Raw genomic sequence first — 17,329 nt, 5'->3', positions numbered from 1 at the left:
GCCCTTTGGGGTACTGTGTGGCAAGGAGCATTGTGGGAGTTTGGTCTGTATCTCCTTTCCCTCATATTATGAACTTGTTTTTATCTTCCAGTAGGGACTAGAGCAACCTCTGGTGGGAATTGGCTTAGTTCCCACTCTCATAAATTACACTTCCCTTAGAAAATAGAGAAGTTTGTGGCCCAGGTTCCTTTCCCCAATTGAGATTGGTCTGTAACTCTGTGATAGGGACCCAGACCTAGATTCTCTACCCCTTAATATGGACTAGTATCAATCTCTTGGTGTAGACCTGTCCTTGGCCTTCTGACACCGTGGAGCAATTCCATCTCTCTGAATTGAGTACTCTGTATCCTCATAATATGGAGTCATCCGTAGGTCTTGTTGCCTCAATATGGACCAGTCTGTATTCCTCAATATGGACTGGGTGTGGGTCTTCTGCTGTTGTAATGAGAGGGGACAGACTGGGCTATATTGGGAAGGATGGACAAGTCTGTGGTATTTGGGTAATGCGCCGTGTTGGGAAAATGGGGTTGTGGTGTGTAGTGTATAGGACCTGCACTAGTCTCTATTGGGGTGGCACAGTTTGTAGTGCAGGGGCGGGGTTAATTCATCTGTATTGCTGTAAGCTTGAAGGCTTAATATAATAATAATAATTAATAATAAGGGTATACCAGTACAGGACTCTGCCTCGGGAAGAGGGTGTGTGGGTTATATCATCCCATACCCATTGGCATACCCGACTAGACAAGAAGGCATGGTTTTCTTTTAGGGCATCTTTGTGAGGGCTTGGGGATACAGAGTGGGCAGAGTTAAGGTTAATACCAACAAAGCTTTCACCTGCAGCATTCCTGAGCATGTAGCCCTTCAGGGCTGTCTTTGTACACGTGTGATGCGATCTCAGCCATAACTCTCAAGTTAGTGAAGATTCATTGCCCGGTAATTATCACTCCGGGGTTGCTGGTGCCACACCAGTCATCTGTTTCGATTGCAGACATGGACATCTTGAAAGATCTCTTGTGATGTGCTGCCTGGCAGCCTTGGATTGGTCTCTCCTCACAACCCCCATGATACAGACCATTCTCCCCAACAGGACCCCTTCTCTGATCCCATGGACCACTCAGAATGGTTGAGACCATTGATCATACTGGTTGTGTCCTCTTTCAGGTACTGGTCTGTAATGGGAAGGGAGGTAGGGTCTGGAAGTGGCCTTCAGATTTGTAAGGGAGCCTAGTGCTGGTATGTATTGGGAGGGCATCATCTCTAGGGCCCTGTTTTCTGTGCTAACTTCTGTGTGTCTGGCTTTCTGCTCTGTGATTGGAGCTCAGGGTCTGATTTGGGTAGCGGCAAATGAGGAGGGACATAATGGGATGAGGGGAAAAGATGTACTACTACAGTGGGAAAACTGATCCGTCTATTGAGACAGGAGGGCATGGTTTGTAGTGGGGCTCATGATGGCCATCAGCTGGGTGGGCTTGTGGGCCTGGTTCTCACAGTGGTCTCCAACTGGAGAGGATGCAGCCGTCTGAGCAGATGTGGGGAAGACTGGATCTGCCCCCCGTGATGGAGATTTAGCTCATGGGGCAAGGTCTCTGTGTTTAGCTCTGAAGTTGGCAGCTTGGCGCTGTGTGAATGGAGCATTGCTCCCGCGTGTTGAAGTCGCTGGAGCATGTTCTTACTGATCTTCCTGCTGTAACATGTTGTTATTAATTAGTATAATGGTAGCAACTGAAGATCCCAGACAAGATCGGTGGAGGGTCCTATTGTGCTGGGCGTTGCACAGACCCCTCAGCCAAGATGGGGTCTTGGAGGGCCATGCAGCACCCGGTCCAACATCAGGCTAGGCACCCCACCAGCACATAGTGAAAGACAGTCTCTGTCCTGAAGAGACGCTCACGGTCTAAATAGACAAAAGGTAGGAGAGAAACTTGCCTGGGGTCACACAGCAGGTCAGTGGCAGAGCTGGGAAAAGAATCTAGGTCTCCTTAGTTCCAATCTAGCATACACCACCCCCACTCCCAGATCATGCTGCTCCCCCATGAGCTCAGAATTGGATGGCATGGTGGGAAGAGCTCTCCTCACAATACAGCTTCCCCATTGCCTCTCTTGTGCCAAAATGTGGGGCTCCTTTTCAGCCCAGGACACGGATTGTCCTGCCTGCTTCTCATGCGCCCAGGTCCCACCCTGCCTAGCTGAGAGCTTTGTATCTTCCCCAGGAACTTTCTGCTCCTTGCAGTGCTGACTTGCACCATGCTGCCTTTCCTCCCGGACTGTTTCCCAGCTGCTTCCTTGCCTCTGAAACTGACAGCGGCTTTCTAACCTCAATCTTGCTGTGTCAGGGATTCGCTGGGGGCACAGCCAGCTGCTGCAGACTTCAAATCTACAGGGGCATGTTTGACTTTAGTTCATCCGTCTTGTGTTATCCTCACAGACAGTGCCCCCAGGCTGCAAGAGTAGTGCAGTTCTTAATGCTCAGACACATGTATATAACAATTTGAGGGTAATTGATGATAATAATTATACCCAGCTTTTCTATAGCACTTTTCATCAGTAGACATCAAAGTAGCTCACAAAGGAGGTCAGTAGCTCTAGCCCCGTTTTACAAATGGGGAAACTGAGGCACAGGAAAGGGAGGTGACTTGCCCACAATCACCCAACAGGCCAGTGGCAGAGCTGGGAACAGAATCCTGAATCCCAGTCCAGTGCTTTACCCACTAGACCACATAGCTGTTTCTTCTAGGCCCACTCCTACTTAAGAGGGAAATGAGGATCTGTACTCTCTTTTGCTCCTGGATTAAGACCTTTTTTTTTTTTCTTTTTTTAACTAAGTTAATTTTCATTCAGTCAACTCAGTCCCTCAGATAAGGACTGAGAGAGCTCCCACCCTGCATGGTCTTCCAAAGAGACCTCCTTCATCTTCCAAAATAACCTCTGGCAAAACAGAAGTTGTGTTTTAAGATCTGATATTTTAAGCAGAAAGTGTTTGCAAAAAGATCCGTTCAGGCTGGATTGTAAAGAGAAAACAGATTTTATTTCCATAGTGGGCTTCATAGTTTTTACGGCTAGAAGGGACCATTCTGATCATCTAGTCTGGCCTCCTGCAGAACACTAGGGCTGGCTGAAATTTTGTTGTCAAAACTTTTCTTTTTATTAATGGAGAAGTGAGTTTTTGGCTAGACATAATTTTTGTTTAAAATTGTCTGCTTCCCATGGAACACTGTTTGTTTTTGTTTTTTTTTTGGTCACAAAGCCAAATGCCCCAAAACTAAAATGTTTTGATTTGGATATGCAGCTGCAGTGTCTCATGGGAATTGTAGTTTGGTTGCCTCATGTCCCCATTCTCTGTTTACTAGGCTCCCTGACTGGTTGTGGGCTCCCATGATACATTGCCTCCTCTTTTCAAGAAGAGACATTGTGCTGCATCACAGGAGATGTAGTCTGACCAAGGAACTCGGCCAAGAGAGGGGAAGGGAGCATGAGGCAACTGAACTAGATCTCCCAAGATGCACTGTGGCCAGGCATTACCATGATCTATGTACCACATGCCTTCTGCAAGAGGGCAGACTGTTGCATCATGGGAGACATACTCTGATCAGGGAGGCTGGCCTATAGAGGAGAATGGGAGCATGAGGCACCATTATGTGACTTTCAAATTAAATTATTTCTGGTTTTGGCTTATATTTTTTGGTATCTAAATTTCAGTGTGTGTGGGAGGGATCCAAATGTTCAGTGGAAAATAATGCTATTATCCCACCAGCTCTGTATAACCCAGGGCAAAGAATCTGACCTGGTAGATTCTGTGTCAAACCCATAATGGAGTCTCCTTTAAGGCATAATGTGTCTGCAATTTCCCTGGCTTCAGGATCAGGACAGCTTATCCTGGCTGCAGGGATCACTGTAGAGCAGTGTATAGCGGCTGTGCCTGGTATGAAATAAAATGTCCCTCTCCCTTTACTGGCTTGCAATACAATGTAGTTTGTCTTCAGGAGATGTCTGATGAAAGTTTTTTTCTTTTCAATCAAAGCCTAATTAGCTAATTATATAAACATTGATCAGTTAATGATTGTGGGGCAGCAGGGTGTGTAAGCCCTCGAGTGTGGCTATTAAAGGGTCATGCTAATAAATGATTTACCAGGGTAGTAATAGTTGGGAGAAATGGTAGTGATTTAATCTCTGAGGACATCTAGGTGTTGGCACTGTGACCAGTGCTGGGGCCCTCAGGACTCCTGGGTTCTGTTCCCAGCTCTGGAAGGAGGAGGTAGGTCTAGTAGTTAGAGGAGAGAACGGGCAGAATAAGGAGTCAGGAAGCCTGGTTTTTGTTCCCACATCCTTGAGGGGAGTGGGGATCAAGTGGGACTCCTGTGTTCTGTTCCCATGTGTGCCACTGACTTGCTATGTGACCTTGGGCATGGCCAGCCTGTGCCTTAGTTTCCCCATCTGTAAAAAAATGGGATAAGGCCAATCTCACCCAGAGACTTTGCGGCTTCCTTCATGTCTGTAGAGTGCTTTGAGATCCAGGCCCAGAGAGCCATACGAGGATTACTCATCAGGTATAATTTGAACTCTTCTAGATAGCCAGTAATCCTACCTGGTGCCTGCAGAGGTTGTACTGCCTGATAGTGGAGTGCACCGGTATCAGTGCCGGCATCTGGAGTGCCAGCCAGCATGTGTGTTTTGGATCTTGGAGAGTGGGGCAGAATGCAGCACCATCTCCTGGGGGACAAAGGCCGTTGCCTCAGCAACGTTCTGCCATGCTAAGTTTGCTTCTATATTTGTGTCTTCCATGTGGTGGCCAAATGTCATCCTGAGCCACTGGACAACAACCTTGTAGCCCCCCTGTGAAATTCCCCTCTTTTTTCCTTGGGATAACTTGGGGGTTTCTGTCATCAGTCGCTCTGCACTGGAGTGGGTAGAGAGGCAGTTAATCTCCCATCTTTGACTTCCAGGGTGAAGCCAGAGCAATTCTGAGCCAGGATCATAACCATCAGCTGATTTCGGAATCTGCTAATACAGCCCCTTGCACCTGGCACTGTGGAAGGGAGGATTTTAAGTGGATCGTGGAAGATATTTATAGGGGGGAGCAGTTTGCAGACAAGTGTGTACGGGGGAGCAATTTGCACATGCCAGATGGACATCTACAGGGGGAATACTTTGCAGGCACACACATGAGTATACGTATGCAGTGAGGAGCAGTGTGCAGGTGTGTGTGCACGCACACAAATAGGGGGAGTGCTTTGCAGGCTAGGATGACTAGATGTCCCAATTTTATAGGGATAGTCCTGATATTCAGGGCTTTGTTTTATATAGGTGTCTATTACATCCACTCCCTGTTCTGATTTTTCATACTTGCTGTCTGGTCACCTTATTGCAGGCACAGGTGTGTGCATAGGGGAGCAGTTTGCAGGTGCTCACATGAGAGTGCAGGGGGAGTGCTTTGCACACACGTGTAGGGGGAAGTACTTTGCAGGCACATATACAAGAGTGTGCGAGGGGGAGGGAGAATGGAGCATTCTGCAGGCAAACGTGCAGTCCCCATGTGCACTCTCTCATATGGGGGGAGCACTTTGCAATCACAAGTAACTTCTGCTGTGCTGCAAGCTGTCGCTGATCAGCTGAGCCTTCTTGCCTTGGATTCCTCCATGGGGGACAGGTGCGCGGATTCTCCTCCATGTCAGCATCGGGCTGCTTCTGCTGCATCGTTCCTTGTGTGAGAAGGGGCGGAGGATGAGATAACGTGTGGTGCAAAACACAGCTGGCTTTCAGAATTAAGCTCGCTGCTCAGTGGCGAAGGGGGTCAGAGGGTCACACACCAGCACAACTGCGAGCTGAATAACCCAGTAACAACGTGCAGTAAACAAAAATGGAAGGGACTCCATCTGCAAAGGCTGCTTTTGTGTTCCTCTGACCGAGCACTGTTGCAGTCGCTGTGCTGTGATTGCAAGCCCACTCATGCTGGGTGTTGCAGTCGCAGCTCCTGACTGCTTGAGAAGTCTGTCTGTCTTTCTGATATGACCACCCCCTCGCCACTGTAGTATCTGCCAGTTATCCTGTCTGCCAGTTTGTCTCATCCATTTCTCTATTTCCCTGGCCCACGTATTGCTGTAGTGCCTGAGAAACCTCCCGCTCCCCTTGAACATGTTTATAGACGCAGAGACTTTAAGGCCAGCAAGGACCATCATGATCATCTAGTCTGATCCCTTGCACATCACAGGCCACCCACGCCTGTAATAGACTCCTAACTTCTGGCTGAGTTACCGAAGTCCTCAAATCATGGTTTAAAGACTTCAAGTTACAGAGAATTCACCATTTACTCTAGTTCAAACCAGCAAGTGACTCATGCCCCATGCTGCAGAGGAAGGTGAAAACCACCCAGGGTCTCTGCCAATCTGACCTGGGGGAAAATTCCTTCCCGACCCCAAATATGGTGATCGGTTAGGCCCTGAATATGTGGTTGAGACCCTTCAGCCAGACACCTGGGAAAAAATTCTCTGTAGTAACTCAGAGCCCTTCCCATCTAGTGACCCATCTCTGGCGGTTGGAGATATTTGCTAAAAGCAATCTCCCAAGAGCCACATGCCATTGTAGGCAGTCTCATTGTACCATCCTCTTCACAAACTTATCAAGCTCAGTACTGAAACAAGTTTAATTTTTTTGCCCCCGCTGCTCCTCTTGGAAGGCTATTCCAGAACTTTACTCCTCTGACGGTTAGAAACCTGGTCTAATTTTGAGCTCAAACTTATCAGTGGCCTTTTTATATCCTTTTTGTGTATGCCATCATTGGCCCGTAAATAACTCCTCTCCCTCCCTGGTGTTTATCCCTCTGATGTATTTATAGAGAGCAATCATATCTCCCCTCAGCCTTCATTTGGTTAAACTTAACAAATCAAGTTCCTTACCTCTCCTCTTGTAAGGTAGGTTCTCCATTCCTCTGATCTTCCTAGTAGCCCTTCTCTGCACCTGTTCCCAGTTTGAATTCATTGTTCCTAAACATGGTCTCAGCAGTGCCTTGTATAATGGCACTAACACTTCCCTATCTCGACTGGGAATACCTTGCCTTACGCATCCTAGGATTGCATTAGCCTTTTTCGCAGCTGCATCACATTGATGGCTTGTAGTCATGCTTTGATTGACCAATATATTCAGCTCTTTTTCCTCCTCTCTTGCTTCCAACTGATACGTCCCCAGCTTATAGCAAAAATTCTTGTTGTTAGGCCCTAAGTCGGGGTGGGCAAACTTTTTGGCCCGAGGGCCACATCTGGGTGGGGAAATAGCATGCAGGCCAATGAATGTAGAGCTAGGGCAGGGGTTGGGGTGTGGGAAGAGGTGTGGGGTGCAGCAGGGGGCTCAGGGCAGGGAACTGGGCAAGAGGGGTGCGGCGGGGGCTCAGGGCAGGGAACTGGGGGGCAGGGTGCAGGAGGGGTTTGGGGTTTGGGGTGTGGGCTCCAGGATGGCAGCAGTGCGCAGCGGAGCTCAGGCAGGCTCCCTGCCTGACCAGGCCACGCGTTGCTCCTGGAAGTGGCTAGCACCACGTTCCTGCAGCCCCTGGGGGAGGGGGGGTAGACGGCTCAGCGCGCTGCCCTCACTCGCGGGTACCTCCCCCAAAGCTCCCTCTGGCCGCGGTTCCCCATTCCCGGCCAATGGGGGTTGTGGGGGACGGTGCCTTCAGGCGAGGGCAGCGCCCGGAGACCTTTGCCTCCCCCGCCACCCCGGGGCTGCAGGGACTTGGTGCGGGCTGCTTCTGGGAGTGGTGCGGGGCCCGCGGCGCCACGGGGGTGGCAATCCCACAGGCTGGATCCAAAGCCCTGACTGGCTGGATCCGGCCCGCCGGCCATAGTTTGCCCACCCCTACCCTAAGTGCATGACCTTGCACTATTCAAATTCATTGCATTTCTATTACTCCAATTTTCAAGGTCATCCAAATCTTCTTGTATGGTATTCTGGTCCTCCTCTGTATTGGCAACACCTCCCAACTTTGTCATCCGCAAATTTTATTAGCGCACGTCCATTTTTTTATGCCAAGGTCATTCATGAAAATGTGAACTAAGATTGGTCCCAAGACCAATCCCTGAGGAACTCCACTCGTAACCTCCCTCTAACCTAACAATTCACCTTTCATTATGACCTGTTGTAGTCTCCCCTTCAACCAGTTCCTTATCCATCTTTCGATTCTCATATTAATCCCCGTCTTCTCCAGTTTAACTAATAATTATGCCCCGTAAGGTAGAGCAGAGCTGTTATCCCCATTTTACAGATGGGCAAATTGAGGCACAGAGAGAATAAGAGACATGCTCAAGATCTCTGGTGGAGCAGGGAATTGAACCTAGGTCTCCTAAGTCTCTCACTAGCACCCTTACCGCTGTGCCTCCATCTTCTCCTTCATCTTTTATGTCTTTGGAGCAGGTACGGTCTTTTACCATGTGTTGGGTTCTGCCCAGAACAATGGGCCCCCCATCCCAGTTTCAGCCAGGGGGATCTGTGTGGCACATTGCACAGTGGAGGATTCCCCTGAACTCCAAAGGGTCTATGTTGCCCCCAGCATGATGGGCTCCCCCTCAGTTTCCATTGGGGTCTGTCAAGTGTCCAAGATGATGGAAAGCCCCCAATCTCAGTTTGCGGGGCTCTTTGTGGTGTCTAGCATGATGGAGAGCGCCCCCAATCTTTGTCAGGGTCAGCGTGACACCCAGCACCCGGGCGGTGAGGGGCCCTGATCTTGGTTGGGGACTGTGCACACCCAGTGGGGGCCCCAGCTCAGCTGGTTTCCAGATACTACTACAATACAAACGTTAATATTGGTGCATCTGTTTGTAATTTGTACTATGTAACTGGCTCTGTCTCCTAACATAACATTACAAAGGGACCCGAGTGTCTCATGGTCTTTGTCTGTATTGGGTAAAGGCAATATTAAATGCAACCACTAGCTTCAGTGCAGTGCTAGGGCTGGTAGTGTAAAAAGTCAAGCTCTCCTGGATTTTGAAGGGACCATTCTGGCCATCCAGTCTGAGCTCCTGCGTAACACAGGCCTGAGAATGCCCCCCCCCCCCCCCCCAGCCCCTTCTGCCTCCAGCCCAGCTTGGTGGTTGAGCCAGAGTGGATCTTTTTAGTGAGATGTGTAGTCTTGAACTATAGACTCCAAGTGATGGAGAATCCACCCCATCCCTGGGTCAGCTGTTCCAATGATTAATCCCCCTCCGTGGTAAAAATCTGTGCCTTATTTCTAGTCTGAATATAACAAAAATGTCCAGAGTTGTTTCAATAAATACTGAAATGAGAGAAAACCTCATGCTTCAGGCCGTAAGCTGATCTCTAATTTTCAGAAGTAAAGAGGAAACTTTTTTCCTTGGGCAGTTTATCCTGTAAGCGGGGGGTTCCTCTCACGCATGTGGTGCTGGCCGCTGTTAGAGACAGGAGGCTGGACAACATGGACCTTCAGTCTGACCCAGTGATTCCTATGTTCCGAAGGGCAAACGCTTATTGCCACTGTTTTCTCAATCATTCAGCGACAATTTGATCAGCTCTAATCAGTTCTGTCCAGTTGCTTATACCCCACTATTGCTGTAGTATGTGAGTGCCTTCCAGCACAGCTACAGTGACTGCAGCTACACCCCTGTCAGGTGTTTGTTCTCTCTTCCTTTCTCCCAGGGGGAGAAGCATGGTTCAGAGGAATGTCTTGTTTTGGTAGGTGAGGGGTCTTGGATTTTTTAAATATACATGTTTGTTAGAGAAGGCAAAGTCAAAGAACTGTTCCTGGCTGTTGGAATGGAAAGTGGGGAGGTTTGTAATGGTCCTTAGTCCTGGAGAAGTTCATTCCACAGCATCAGACCTGTCTCTGAGCTCCTGCACGGGCGAGCTTTACCCTTCTTGTAGAGAGCTACTTTGTGCCAGAGGAGCAGAGTTGTTAACTGTGGTCTTCATCGCGGCTCCTTTAAATACCTTGGGCCTGGACCACGGAGTGCCTTGCAGATAAAGACTGAGACTTTGCTCTTGGTTAGAAATTCTGCAGGAGGCCAGTGTAAGGTGTGGAGGACGGGGCTGATGTGCGTGTGGTAGCCTGAATGGGTGGCGAGATGTGCTGTGGCAGTTTTCATAGATTCATAGATATTTAGGCCAGAAGGGACCATTATGATCATCTAGTCCGACCTCCCGCACAACGCAGGCCACAGAATTTCACCCACCACTCCTAAAAAAGACCTCACACCTATATCTGTGCTATTGAAGTCCTCAAATTGTAGTTTGAAGACCTCAAGGAGCAGAGAATCCTCCAGCAAGTGACCCGTGCCCCATGCTACAGAGGAAGGCGAAAAACCTCCAGGGCCTTCCAATCTACCCTGGAGGAAAATTCCTTCCCAACCCCAAATATGGCGATCAGCTAAACCCTGAGCATATGGGCAAGATTCATCAGCCAGATACTACAGAAAATTCTTTCCCGGGTAACTTGGATCTTACCCCATCTAAAAACCCATCACAGGCCATTGGGCCTATTTACCATGAACATTTAATTACCAAAACACTTTTCTGTACTTGAAGTTTCCTCAGCTCTGAGGGTTTCGTGCCCAGGTATGTCGCGTGGCTGGAGTCCAACTGAGAAGTGACAAAGGGGGGAATAACTGAGTCCAGGATGGGATGGAGTCTCCTAGCTAACTGGAGATGGTAGAAAGCGTTACTCGTGGAGGATCTCGGCCTATTTGGAGAGGGTAAGCACATCTGTTTCACCTGTAGCTTGAGCTCTGCCAGCCTCTGTGGAAGATGCGGGCTTCAACTTACTCTCTCCACTTACAAAACCAGGATCAAGGCATCAATCGAGCAAGGCAGCTCTGAGCATGCAGTCCTCAGCAAAGAGATTATTATGTCAATTATTATTATGCTGGTAGGCAAGTCTGATCTCTGATTGCAAGAGGGGATTCCACATGGTGGTAGCACCAGCCACTCTGTTAAGGCAATTCATTTTCTCCTTCCAAGAGCGCTGGATTTGGTTGTTGCCGACTGCATGAAAAATATGGTGCTGCTTTGGAAAGTAACTGTTTAAATAGCACCCTTCTTGCTCAACAGGTCTGCAACCGCTTGCTGAGCCAAATTCCCTCCCTCTGTGTTGCCAAGGGCATGGTGTGCAGGCAATGCGAAGGAGGTCGCTGAGGGCAGAGTCCGGGCTGCTCAGTTTCTCTCTTCCTGGGCAGGATGTGTGAGTGACTCAGATCCTGGGGTGAGTTTGCAGTTCAAAAAAATCCAAACCATCTTGTAAACTGAGCACATTTAATTTGGAGAAAGTGAAACCAATATGAACCTTGAACAGAGCTCAATGCAGGGTGCACAGAAGAGCAACAAAGCTGATTTGAGGGCTGGAAAAAATGCCTTGCGGTGAGAGACTCAGGGAGCTCAGTCTATTTAGCTTCTCAAAAAGATGGTCAAGGGGTGACTTGATTATGGTGCTTAAGTACCTTCACAGAGAGAAAATACTGTGTAGTAAAGGACTCCATAACCTAGCAGAGAAAGGCAGAACAGGAACCAATAAATCTGTGTTTGCACAGCACTTAGCACAATGGGGTCCTGGTTCGTGACTGGCACGATGGTAATAAAAACAACAATAATAATAATGACGAAAGTCAAAGCCAGATTCAGTCAAAAGAAAAATAAGGTATTTTTTTTTTGTAACAGTGCAGGTGACTTTCCATTGGAACAAACTCCCAAGGGAAGGGATGGATTCTCCGTCTCTTGGTATCTGCAAATCCAGACTGGATGCTTTTCAGGAAGATGCTTTAGAGAAACACAAGATATTGGGTTCCATACAGGGTAACTGGGTCTTGTGCTATATAGGAGGTCAGACTAGATTACATTGTCTAATGGTCCCTTTTGGCCTTAAAAATCTATGAATTTATTTAACTGCCAAGACAGCCACTCTCCTCTGTTATGACCCAGCTGCGGGAGATGTGGTGACCAAGGATCCCAGGGGATCTGGCTGGGGAAAGAGCTTCCGGAGAGAGTGGAGAAATCCAGAGTGTGATCTCCTTCAGGAAATGCTGCCCTAGCCTTCCTATTTGCTTAACGCTTTTCCATCGGAACGAGAATGGCAGTCCAACCGGCTGCAGCAGACATCTGAGATAGGCCTCTTCCATAAAGCTGCCCGGTGCTCTACTCACGTGATTTTGAGTCCTGCACCTTCCTACACTGTTCTGTCTTGCCCCGTCTTGTTTAATCCAGTGCCCCCACTCTCCCCAGCAGGGAGATACTGCTTTTAGCTTTCACACCAGTAGGAATATCTTGTTCCACATGCGATGGCAGAGAATGTTTTTGATCTTGCCGCTGGCACCGTCTTGATTCATGTCCTTTCGAGAACCGTAGCTGATGAGTAACCCTGAAATGCACCCTTTGCGGCGAGGCTGGTGAAGTGGGTGCTTGCTCTGCAGTTCAGGTCCTTGCACGGAAACATGGCCTTCAGCTGTGGTGTGTGCGAATGAAGGATCTTAATGACCTTTATTTTTATGAATGGCTTCCCTAGGGGCTTGCCCTCACTGAAAGGTTGAGATTCCCCGCTCAGAACCAAGAGGAGAACCCGGTCCCTTGCTCTAACCGCTCGATAAATGCTGCCCACAGTTCTACGATGTAGCCACCCTTGCGTTGTGTTCAAAGATCCAAGCCATGGAGCCCTCTGATCTCAGCACTCAAGTCCTTGGCAGCTGCTCAGGTCCAAAGGGGCAGTCCTCCAAGGGAGGAAGGGTGGCCCAGTGGTTAGGGCACTAACTTCTGACATGGGAAATTCAGGTTCCTGCTCCACCACAAACCTCCTTTGTGACCCAGGACAAGTCACTTAGCCGCTCTATGCCTCAGTTTCCCCATCTGTAAAATGGGGATAACAGCACTGCTCTATCTCACGGGCGGCGAGGATAAATGCATTAAAGACTTTCAGGTGCTCAGATACTAGAGTAATGAGGACTGTGTAAGTTCCTTAGGTAGATAGCTATGTCTGTTACGCAAGGGGCAGCTCCCTCGCTCCCCCCTGGAGCGATTGGCTCAGGCTCTGTGCAGGTGTTGCTGCGTTGGTTACACAAGGGGCAGTTCCCCGCCCCCGCACCCCGAGCAGTTTGGCTCAGGTTATCTGCTGTCCCAGACAAGCTGAGATCTGTTTCATTTTAGAACTCTCCTTTCTTTGAATAGCTGGCCATTTTTGGGTTACTAATTGGGTTGCCTGCATGACTGAGCATGGAGAACAGTGTACGCTACTTGGCAGTGTAAAGGAAGGCCCCTGTGATTGGGAGGGAGGGCTGTTTATCAAGCCACCAAGACTTGAGACACTGTACTGGTAAGAGGTCAAGGGCTTGAAAATTACTGCAGATTTACACAGGCAATCTGGCAACGCAATGAATATTCAGCAGGTCTCCAGTGAGGACCTCAATATTGCCGGTGTGTAGAGCCCTGCAAATCTGCTGCTATCTGTGGACCATGTTTGCGGATCAGATGCAGGTACAAATTTTGTATCCCCACAGGGCTCTACCAATGTGTTCAAAAAATCAGCGCTTGAGCACGACCATAGTGTGAGACTGGCTTAAAAATCAGGAGATTTTAACAAACGTTGGGGTCTTTGTCCTCTGGTTTCTGAGTCTTTAGGGGGCAGCTGTGTCACGTTTTCAAGTTTTTCCCTTGGAACTGTGAAGGGTGGTATCTTCTCTTTTCATTTAAAAAAAAAAAAGTTGACATTCTAACTAACCCCATCATGTGATGCCGGGAGCCTGAGGCTTTATGAAAAATGGCAAATATTGCGAGACTCTTGATAAAATCACGGGGGTTGGCGATGCTGCCATAGCGTCAGCATTTAGATCTATTCAGGGAAATTGACTGTTGCAGAATAGCTTCCGCTATGGCTGCTGATTTAAGAGTGCCTTTCTCTGGTTTAGTGTAGCGGACTAGGGGCAGAGAGCAGTTCTTCGGCTGATCAGGGGAATGGAGAGCTGATCTTGTTAGAGGAGACTGAAAGAGCCAGGCTTGTTTAGCCTGGTCAGGTGAAGGCTGAGAGTGGATCTGGTTGTTCCTTCTCTAAATACATGGAGGGGAGAACCCCAGGGAGGGAGAAGAGCTATTGAAGCTAAAGGACAATGTCGCCACAAGAACCAGTGCGGCTAAATTGGTCAGGAATCAGCTGAGGCCGTTAAGGAAGGTTTTAGCCATCAGAGGAGGGAGGTTCTGGAACAGCCTCCCCATAGCAGCAGTTGAGAACAAATACCCCAGTTAGTTTGAAGATGGAGCTGGATACGTTTCTGCCAGGATCCTAAGCGGGAGTTGGCTGCGATAGCAGGGACTGGATGTGATAATCTAGGAGGTCCCTTCTTGTGTAATCCACTTTGAATTTGGAGTCAGCTAAACAGGGAAAAGGGACATCTGTTCAGCGTAAGTGTCCGCACGGGGGCTATTTTGGAATAGCTGTTGTGGTTTAAGCCCACACTTTACCTTATTCTACGCTACAGACTTTCGGTGGCACTACTCAGTCAGGCCACTCCCTTGACCACTGGCAGAAGTACGTAGGGAAGGCCTGCCTTAAGTTACAGGAACAGAACTAGTTTATATTCTCCAAGCAAAGCCCAGATCTGCTGCCTCTCAGTCTGGTTCTTCCAGTCCGACCCTTCCTTTCCAAACAGGTCTGGGCTTTCCCCCAGGAGAGCGAGATAGCTGTAGTCGTTCTGGCATGGTCTGTTTCCGATCCTTCAAGGCCAGCTGTTAAGCGAGTACTAGAGGAGGCCCGCACAAGAGAGTTCTAGCATAGCTGCGCCTCTTGCTTTTTGGGTTTGGGCAACATTCCTATGCCAGCAAAAGCCCTGGGGGTAGGTGCAGTAATCACGGCAAACTAAGCTGGGATGGCTTACTTCACTGCTCGACCTTGTGGGGTTTTCTCCCTCCTGTGCAGCATGGGGCGCAGGTGGCCTGCTGGGATCCCCTGGGCACGGCTCATCTCAGCAATTCCCTGCCAGCGCAGGGGCTTCGGGCATTGATGGTCTCTCCTGTTCCCTGCTTGGGGCTCACAGCAGTTTAGCCTCCTGAGGGCTGAAATACTTGAATGTAACCTCACTTTAGTCTTTGGGCTTAATATAGGTGTATGTGGGTGAAATGTGCTGGCCTGTGCCCTAGAGGTCAGAATAGATTTTAATGGTCCCTTCTGACCTTAAACTCTATGAAACCTCTTGAAACACACACCCCAGTATGTTCAGGGTTATCATCAATATGCTTATGATGAAGGTAAAGTTTTGACTTGGAATAAGGCCATCAAAATGAAAAGGCTGAGGAAACACTGCTCTAGATTGCATCTCATAGATCAGAGAATTTCACCCACTGATTCTTGCACTGCACCCAAATCCTTCTCTTCCTTCAGGGTTAACGTGCTTCAAAAATAGGTGGCTATATCCCCATTAGTCATCATTTAGTTAAGCTACATGCACTTGGTTCCTCTTTCTTTCTCACCGTGATTAGCAATTGCTCCAGGCCTTGAATTCCATCTTAACACACACAGGGCTGATCTCTTCAAAAGCTGCCAGAGGAATTCGGAAACCCAGTTCCCGTTTAAAATTAACAGGAATTGGGCATCAGAAATCCCAAGTAGGTATATGTAGCTGGAGGATATTTCACTGTCTCTTTGGCAGCCTCATCATGTGGATTTTTCTCCACAAAGATCCCATGAGGCCTTGCCCCTGTGGGACAGGGACTATCTTTGTATTCTGTGTTTGTGCAGTACCTAGCAAAGTGGGGTGGTGATCCATGTTTAAGACCCCTATTTACTATCCCAGTGCAAACTACTGGTGATGATTCTGGGGAGCTGAGCATTGTGAGCGAGGTACCCAGAGGGTATTGCCATTGAAAACTGTTTAGGCTAGTATGGTATAAAGTACAGTTTTACTTTATAGAGCCCCCCGCTACTGTGTGCCTCACAACCTTTATTATATTTATCCTCACAACACTCCATGTGCGAGGGAATTATTCCCATTTTACAGATGGGAAGATGAGGCACAAAGAGCCTAAGTCAACTTACATCTATTTTTAAACCAATATAGAGTCATAGGATTTTTAAGAACAGAGGGGACCATTAGAGCATCTAGGATAGCACAGGCCAGAGACTATCACCCAGCTACCCCTGCACTGAGCCCAGCACTTTGCTGCAGAAAGGCAGCCAGATCTTGATTTGAAGACCTAATGAAATGGAGAATCCATCCCTTCCCTTGGGAGTTTGTTCCAACGGTAATCACCTGCAGTGTTAAATCCGTGCCGCCTTTCTAATTTGAGTTTTTCTGGCTTTTACTTCCAGCTGTTGGTTCTTGTTCTTCTGTGAGTGCTTGCTTATGTCCATTCCATTGTAGGTGTGTGTGTTTGCCACATGCACCGGTGCCAGAAGTTTTCCCCTCAGTGGTATCCATAGGAGACCGGCTCTGGAGCCCTGTGGAGTGGTGTGCATATGCCACAGTATAAGGGGCACTGCTGCCCCCCCACGCCGTTCCTTCTTACCACCAGTGATGGTGCTGGAATGTCTCCTTTTCTTGGCAAGCTTTCTCCTCTCAACTGCTCGTTGCAAACTTTGTTGTACATAGTTTAGTTTAGTTCCCTGAGTGTAGTTTAATGTTAGTTTGTAGTCCCTGATGGGGCATGCCCCGGTCCCTGTGCTTCAAACCATGTGACTGTTGCACATAAAAAACCTATGCCAGTCAGTGACCGCCACAGTAGCTGTTTGAGGTGCTTGGGGGAAACCCACGTTAGTGACAAGTGTCAGACTTGTAAAAGTTTTAAACCACGGACGAAAAAAGGAGCGGTACGTTCCCCTCTGAGCACTCCTTATGGAGTCCGCACTTACACCGGCCCCAGAGCCGTCCAGATCGGATTCCGCTCCCGGCACCGTGGCTTCGGTGGGGAGTGCGCCGCGAGTGCTGACTGTGGACTGGTGTTGATCCTCCTCCTGGTACCGGCTAGAAAGCAAAGAAAGGCTGGGAGGGGAGGGCCGGAGGAAAGTAAAGACTTGCGAAGGGCAGCTCTTCACCTCAGATGGAGGTCAGGCCGCAGCTCCCGCTGAGCGGGCTAGCCCATTCCAGGGCTCATCTGCCACCTTGGGAAGCAGCAGAGGCATTCGGCACCCGGCGATGCCGTGCACACTGGAGGCCTTTCAGGCCACAAAGGACATTTTGTCCCTACCGGTGCTGACCACACCAGCCACGGAGGTACCCCACTCCAGGGGAAAACCTGCCTTGGGACCCTTCCAACGGTGCCCATCAGTGTGGCACTGCTCCTCACCACAGGGAGTGCCCTGCCAGCACTCGCCTGTGCAGAGCCACCATGCCCCAGACACGGGGCGGCCCACCCATCAGAGTCCCTGGCG

General features: G+C 49.0%; 1 protein-coding gene across 8 annotated transcripts in view; it reads left to right on the top strand.

Annotated features, from left to right (window-relative positions):
* Positions 1-17,329, top strand: part of PC (pyruvate carboxylase) — a 240,206-nt gene that overhangs the window by 1,602 nt on the left and 221,275 nt on the right. For 2 of the 8 annotated variants that reach the window (XM_075130376.1, XM_075130383.1), the window contains exons 1-2: positions 10,553-10,685; positions 11,041-11,191. The exons of 4 other annotated variants lie outside the window; for them this stretch is intronic. The gene's annotated coding sequence lies outside the window, so the exon portion shown is untranslated. Of the gene's footprint in view, positions 1-24; positions 44-10,552; positions 10,686-11,040; positions 11,192-13,332; positions 13,447-17,329 lie in introns of those variants that run through there. 2 more of the 8 variants (XM_075130379.1, XM_075130378.1) reach the window with 2 other exon arrangements.

The sequence above is a fragment of the Caretta caretta genome, chromosome 7 (assembly GCF_965140235.1).
Source record: "Caretta caretta isolate rCarCar2 chromosome 7, rCarCar1.hap1, whole genome shotgun sequence".
NCBI lineage: Eukaryota > Metazoa > Chordata > Testudines > Cheloniidae > Caretta > Caretta caretta.
Note: the sequence above shows the minus strand (reverse complement) of the source record. Positions and strands in the feature narration are given on the sequence as shown.